This window comes from Bombina bombina, chromosome 5 (genome assembly GCF_027579735.1).
Source record: "Bombina bombina isolate aBomBom1 chromosome 5, aBomBom1.pri, whole genome shotgun sequence".
NCBI classification, from domain to species: domain Eukaryota; kingdom Metazoa; phylum Chordata; class Amphibia; order Anura; family Bombinatoridae; genus Bombina; species Bombina bombina.
This window is the reverse complement of record NC_069503.1, coordinates 85,160,303-85,168,327: the sequence shown is the minus strand read 5'-3', so window position 1 is coordinate 85,168,327 and position 8,025 is coordinate 85,160,303.

Sequence of the window (8,025 nt, the reverse complement as noted above, 5' to 3'; positions counted from 1 at the left end):
AAATCAAATGGAAAGTAGATTATAGGTGGGTGGTGATAGATGCGGTGTCACTGTATTCATGTATACCCCATGCTTTGGGCATACAGGCGATCTGTTTCTTCTTGGATAATTATACTAATTACTCAAGGGAGTTCAAACTATTTTTCTGTGAGACTGTCGATTTCCTACTATCCCACAACTATTTCATGTTCAATGGTGAATACTTTTTACAAATGTGTGGTACCACGATGGGGGCGAAATTTGCGCCCTCATTCGCCAATTTATTTGTGGGATGGTGGGAGATCGGCAGTCTCTACATTAGTAGTAATCCGTTTTTGGAAAACATTTGTACATACATGAGATTTATTGATGATCTCATTTTTGTGGTCAAGGGTAACTTTGTCTTTGAGGACTTCTTGGATTTTGTGAACAGCAATGATTTGCATTTAAAATTTACAGGTGAGATTCAAGATAAAGAAGTGCATTTTTTTTTGGATCTCACTTTGTTTGGTTCAGTTGAATCCAATAAGATTATCACAGACACTTACAGGAAACCGACATCCGGTAACACGATCCTACACGCCACGTCGTGTCACCCCAAGCATTTAATAAAATGATTTGCATTTAATTACAGCAGTCATTGGATGATGTTAAGAAGAATTATAACCCTTTGCGCAGTAAAGCTAAAAATCGCGCAAAAAAAGAGGTCTTTGATAAGGATGTAGTAGTTTTTTCTACAGAATTCTCCTTACAATTCAATGACCTATGTAATATTATTAAAAATAATCTTCCAATACTCAGGGGTGATGACACCTTAGTCAATCTTGTTGACAAGATTAAATGTGTATCAAAAAAGGCACCAACACTTGCGAAGAAACTCGCCCCTAGCATGATTAATAGCAATATTGGAGAAAAAAGGATGCAGTGGCTTAGTAAGAAAGGAACTTTCAAATGTCTATCAAGGAACTGTCACTCATGCCAATTTCTATGGGAATAGACTTCATCAGTCATTCAACCAAAGATAAGTTTAAGATTGATCATTACGTGAATTGCGGCACTACTTTTGTAGTCTACCTCATAGAATGTGCCTTATGTTTTGAACAGTATGTTGGTCAGACCTCACGTGCCTTTAGGTCCAGGATAGGGGAACACAGAAGGGACATAAAAAATTATAATAAGGATTCCAGTTTAGCAAGACACTTTAATGGTCTACATTTCACAGATCAACCCAAGTTCACAGTAAAAGTCATAGATGTAGCAAAAAGGCCCATTCGAGGTGGTAACATACTATCCAAAAAAGAGCTTTATTGGATATGGAAACTTAATACTAGGACACCTCATGGTCTTAACAAAGAATGGGACATTAGTTACTTTGTCGAATAAATGTAATTTGTTTTTGGATGATCTTGTATGAGTTGTCTGATTGAGGATGTATGACATTTTTATATCATTTGTTAAGATGGAATGCTCTTTAATATCGCAATTTTTATAGAATTGCAATACTCAATACCTACATTTATGTATGTATATGTTTTCACATTAACATAATATTTATGTATAGGTTGTAGTTTTTCATGTCTCTTTTTGAATTCACCTTTATCTGTGTTTAGAAGGCTGTGCTTCAACATTCAGATTTTATTTCATTTGATCCACATAAATTTTAGCATCATCCTTAATACCCTGATCAACATACTTTGACAATGAAATTTTTAGTATATTGCACATGATTGTGCTAGCGTTCGAAGTATTAAGTTTCTCCCTTTTTTGTTGAGAATTGTTTAAAAGGTTTTTTGAAGGACTCTCTAAAATGATAAGATCGCTACATCACGCAATAAGGGTTTTTTTTTTTTTTTTAATCATAATTTTTTTATTGAGGCAAAACTAGAAATATAACATAAAAACATATTATACATTTCGTATTTGTTTTTGGTAAATTTTTCATACAATACATTGCTTATATGTATAACAGTGAGATATAAACATATAAAAAAGCAATGAAATCTCAGTGTAAACATCATACATGTAACTCTCCAGACATATATTGTACAAACTGAAAATACAGCACAATGTATGTAAATATAAAGTAAAATAAACATAATCTAGCATTACCTCTTTTATTTTTTTTGTTTCCTATGTGAAAACAAAGTAAATTTATATAGTGTAAATATCCTGACCAACTTATACATCCTATAGTGTGATACTGTAAATATAAAAGAAATGTATGTGTTATCTGAGATTTTGCAAAATATCGGAAAACATTAAAAGCTGCTCCTACTAGAGGCACTGAATTAGAGATCAGGTCAGTGAATGTTAGACTTTGATTAACAGTGGGCTATCAACACATCTCTCCATCTCCTATAGCTGAGTGCTCTAATAGACTAACCTCAATTTCTCTTTTAAAGAAAAATGTAGAAACAGCTTATTGCAAGACAAGTATAACTATAATACCTCTATCATAAACTAGCGTAAAATAAAATGATATTTCACCTTGAACTGTATATCAAAATAGCAAGCCACCTTAACTGAGAGGTACAATTTAATAAACAAAGAAAATTATAGCAGCGGATTAGTACCGCAGTAGAATTCACCATATTCACCCGCTTCGCTGCGGACCCCTGGCGCCCGCTCCAGGTGGTGAATTTAAAATATAGTATAGAGTCACCCCCTAAACAAAATAAATATATAGTTATTCGACAGCTAAATATGTGTAAACAGAACTGGAAACTATACATTTAATAGCGAGTATATGCCGCTTAAAGTTAAAATAAAAGAGGTGGGGGGGAATGAAAATCAGAGACAGACTTATAATAAACATGAACAAAGTAGGTATGATTTAATAGGCCTCAAACCTATATATAATGTCGTGTGAAATGGTCATTTCCCTCTGGGGTTTGAACCACTATTAGGGACCTTCAAAATTAATCCAATAAAAAATTTTTTGCCTGTATGTTGAAACATATTCATAGGACACCGCCACGGCCGACAACAGTACCCCACAAACATAAAACAATTTGGCATAGACTAGGCAAAGGTAGCCTACCGCATCTATTAAGGTCTAACTATCTATAGTATAAGTAGGAAACCCCACCTTCGTAAGATTAGCTATAAACCCTAAACGTGGGCAAAGGTCTGATGTGACAATGCTTGTGGATTACTTGAAACCTCAGAGATGCTAAGCTTTATTTCTGACCCCTTATAAATATGCGAATATAAATAGTATATATTATGTAATCTAAGGGAGGTATGTACATCTCAAGACTAATAGATAGCAACATACAACCATTCAGCATGTCAATCACGTATGTGTACCTACACTTATCCAGGGGTACGCATCTGTGGCATATTCATTCAGAACGCTTATGTGAAAGGTAAAATTTAACTGGAATGCAATATAAAGAACCTACCTGCGCCTCCACAAGACACAATAAAAAATAATGATATAACAAGCATATATGTGCCAAAGAAGATTGTCCCATCAGACTCTATAATAATGACAAATTTGCTAAGATATGTTCCAGAGGAAAATTAAAAAAAAAACACATATTTATGACATATGAGGAACATCCCCTGCATAATACACATCTTGAGAACTGGCATAGTGTTAAGGAGGAAGGAAGATCATATAGCCCATCCTACGGGTATTTTCATGGAGTAAACACTAAAATGTAATAATATGGGTAACTACAAACTTTTAGGTAGAGACTCAGAGCGCATAACACACTCGTCAGCAGAATACACTGAAAATAAAGGAGAGCATTAAGTTTGAAACAACATCCTGAATAATAACATATATGCTAATAACGTGTCTAAGTACACTGCATTAAAAAGTTCCACCAAGAAATTGACAGTACGTATGGGAATATATGGGAGCAGGTTATTTACTAAAACCTGAAACAGTATTCAGTTCATATGGAGGCAAATCTTGGGTCCTCAGGTCTTCTGAGAGGTAGATGCCACCCGACATTAAGGGGTCAAGAGTCACCTATCCAATTCCCAGTCTATGCAGCGGTGCAGTGCTCTCATGATGATAAGACAGACTGACATCCCAATAGAACCCTCTATGTCTCTGGCAATCTGGGCGCGAGACATGTATGTCAGGAGCTTTGTTTAATGTTGCGTTGGTAGGGAGGTGCAACTCAGACCCAGCCTGAGCCCGTTGTTTGGTAGCGAACGGTCGCATTGGCAGAGAGTTAAAAGTCAGATCCTCAAAGTTCACTATGCTATCAAAATGTGCTCCCTCCATCTTAGCACTGTCGGTAGATGTTGTCGCCATATCTAGTATCGTCCCACCATCTCGCTGTCTGCTCAACTCAGCATGTCTCACAAAAGCAGCAGTGGGGAGTCTAACCTGTTCCTTCCGTCCATGTGAGCTAAAGGAACATTGAGTACGGGAACCGGCCACCTCCTCTTCACACACATCGTTACACACCTCTTGTAGTGTTCTCGTCAGAGAATAAAAATGTATGTCCATCTTGTCAGCCAGCTGCAATAAGAGATCCGCAATCTCCATGATGGGTTTGTGCTGGTGTATGCTGGTTAATTGTGAAATACTTCCTTCACTTTATGGAGAGAAATATTCAGATCATACAATATAGAGCTTACCTTGTGAGCTGCGTAGATTCCAGTTTAGGAGTGCCATGTGGGTCTTAACATGCGATTTTGTTATGCGATGTTCTCTATCCTAACTTGAGCCATGAAATGCAGATTAAAAGTTCTGCCAACTCCACTGGTATACAAATTCAGTATAAATGTCTCTTAAAATAGATAAGGCGTTTTAGTCGCTTTACATCTCAAATATTGCAGGAGCTCAAAATAGATGCGACTGCTTGCCTCGGCAGCTGACTCCGCCCCCCTTTTCATTCATTTTTAATTAATTTATTAACTGCCCAGCATATGCCTTTAATGTTAGCATGCCCCACTTGTGTGTGAACATGATTTGTAGCATAAAGTGAATGTTTGCTTATGATCGTAAAGAAGTTTCATTCCTTTGTTTATAAGCTGCCGTTATCCTCCGCAATAAGGGTTTTTTACTATTTTGATCTATGTTCCAAGCATAATCAAGAAAATTTATAAGCTTACGGATATTTTTTGTAGAGTTCCTAGCAACCATGAATCCTGTCTGATCAGGATGAATAATTTTATGGAGGCATGAAGAAAGCCTAGAAGATATAATGGCCATTAAAATCTTGTAATCTGAATTGAGCACAGAAATTGGCCTATAAGAGGCAGGATCTTCCGCATTTTTACCTTTCTTTAAGACTAGAGATATATTGGCTGCGGAAAAAAGACTCTAAATCGTATCATCCAACGCTAAATAATAATTAAACAGTTTTTCCAGCATTGGCATAAGGTCTTCACCAATACATTTCTAAAACTCTGCTGGCAGCCCATCCGGCCCTGCCGCTTTATTCAATTTAAGATTATCTATAGCATTTCTCAGTTCATCTATAGAGATAGGTGCATTGATTAGCATTAGATCGTCAGGATGTACTTGAGGTATCTTTATCCTAGCCCAAAACCTTTCTTGATTAGACTCATTTGATTCTATTCTGGAATAAAGTTGCTGGTAATAGGAAAAAAAGACCTCAGAAATTTCTCTAGATTCAGTAAAGCGAGCGTTTAAAGTCCGGATAGCAAGAATCGTATTTTTTTTCTTCCTTATTTTAGTTAACCTAGCGAGATGTTTAGCTGAACATCCATGAAAACCTTTAAAATGCAGACTAATTTTAGCTTCTTCCTCTAGCGTTCTTTTCTTTAAAAATAGGTCTCTTTCTCTCCTATTTTCCAGATACTTCTTCCAGTTAACTAGCGAACGATCTGAACAATATCTTCTGAAAGAATTCCTCACTTTATTAGTAATCTGAACTTCCCAAGCTCTATTCTTTTTCTTAACTGAACTTATATAAGCCTGAATTTCTCCTCTAATCACCGTTTTGAAGGCCTCCCAAAATACTTTGGGTTTTTCAGCATAATTCATATTATGGTAACAATATTCCTGCCATACAGATTTCAACTTGTTAATAAATTTAGGATTAGAACATAAATATCTGGGGAAAAAGAATCTAGGTAAAAAAGGCCTATTTTCAGTTATTGGGAAGAATAATGAAATAATCGCATGATCAGATATTATGATGTCTCCCACCTCTGCTTCTAGCTTGTGGACCGCAAGAATTTCAGATATTAAGAAAAGATCTATTCGAGAAAATGTTCTATGTACTTTTGACTCGCATGAGAAGATCTGTATATCGGGATTCTTGATTCGCCATACATCAACCAATTTTAAAATTTGACAAAATTGCTTCAAAATTTTTGCATTTCTGTTATATTGTATTCTATTTTTACTGGAGAGTCTATCCAACGTAGGGCATAAAGTTGCGTTAAAATCTCCTCCTAATATTATAACTTCGGATATAAAAGGAATTAATTTTGCTCTTATTTCCTCCCAAAATGCTCTAGAGAATATGTTCGGAGCATAAATATTGCATAGCACAAAATTCATATTTTTGATTTGAATTTGCATCAGGATAAATCTAGCAGCTGGATCTATTTCTACTTTAAGCACCTTATACTCCAAATCTTTATGCAGAAGAATCACTACCCCACACTTTCTAGGACTCCCGGATGAGGAAATAACTTCCCCCACCCATTTAATTCTCAGTTTAGCAGCTTCTTGTGCATTAATATGTGTCTCCTGAAGAAAGACAATATCCGGTTTGTTTTTAGCTAATGTTTTGATAATCACCTTACGCTTACTCGGGGAGGAAATTCCCCCTACATTCCATTATAAAAATCTAATTCCTTCAGTCATTAAAACTCTTTGATAGATACACTGTAGATAAAATTACTGGATCAATTATATATCGGTGAAGGCACACAGGGGCGAGAAAAGAGGGAAAAGAAAAAGAGAAAGAAAGAGGAGAAAGGAAGGAAAAAAAAAAAAACAAGGGGGAGAAAAAAACATACAGTAATTTCAACCTAGCAAAAGTATACATGTTTAATAATTCTAATCTCTACTGAAAATTCTGTAGATTAATATAGTTTCACTGAAAGCTATTATAAACAACTACTCAATACCTAGGTACTTTCTAATTTCAGTGACATCATTAAAGACTAATTTAGCATCCCCATCCTCCACTAGGATACGTGCTGGATACAGCAGGTGTGCTTTAATACCTTTATTAATTAATTGTGTACAGTATGGGGCCATTAATCTCCTTTTGGAGGAAGTCTCAGCTGAAAAGTCTTGAAATAATAATACTTTGTTATTTCCAAATACCGGGGGATCATTTTTTTTATAACATTTTAGCAGTTCTATTTTATTTTGAAATTTTAAAAACTTGGCTATGCACAGTCTATTCTTTATGGTACCGTCTGGACCTGCTCTTTTGGGGCCAAGTCTATGTGCTCTCTCAATTATAAGCGGTAACATGTGAGTTGGCATACCTAATGCTTGGGGTAAAGTATAAGCCAAACCTTTAATCTGACGTTTTAAAAAGCAAAAAACAATTTTCTTATTATTTGTTTTATCATTTGTAATTGCATATTATTACATTATTCTTCAATCCTTTGTGATGCACCATTTAGACCTAAGTATTTGATGGTGAGGGTGTGATTTGGCCTTTAAAACTGTGATTGGTCAGGAGACAGTTAAATGGTGCATCACACAGGTGTGGAGTTATCCTATGATTAAGTGCTGAATAGCACAAAACATGTTAGGACTCCGCTCCCCCCTCCTTCTGTGATTTTGCTTCTTTTGCTTTTGTGCTGTGCTCTTCTGTCCTGCACTGTACATGTTTTTTGCTTTTTAAAACGTCAGAATAAAGTTTTGGATTTTATTCTATTATCCTGGAGTGCTGCTTCCCTCTGATTCCTGTGATTATCATATGGATATGTAAGGAGGAAACAAACTGTTTATTTAAATGTGAGAGATTATTCTGCTGTGTGCTAAAATATTTCAGGATACAGCATCATATTCTGTTTTACTGATGGAAATTGTTATTTCTTTCCTAAGATATAGTGAGTTCATGGCTTCATCATTTACTGTTG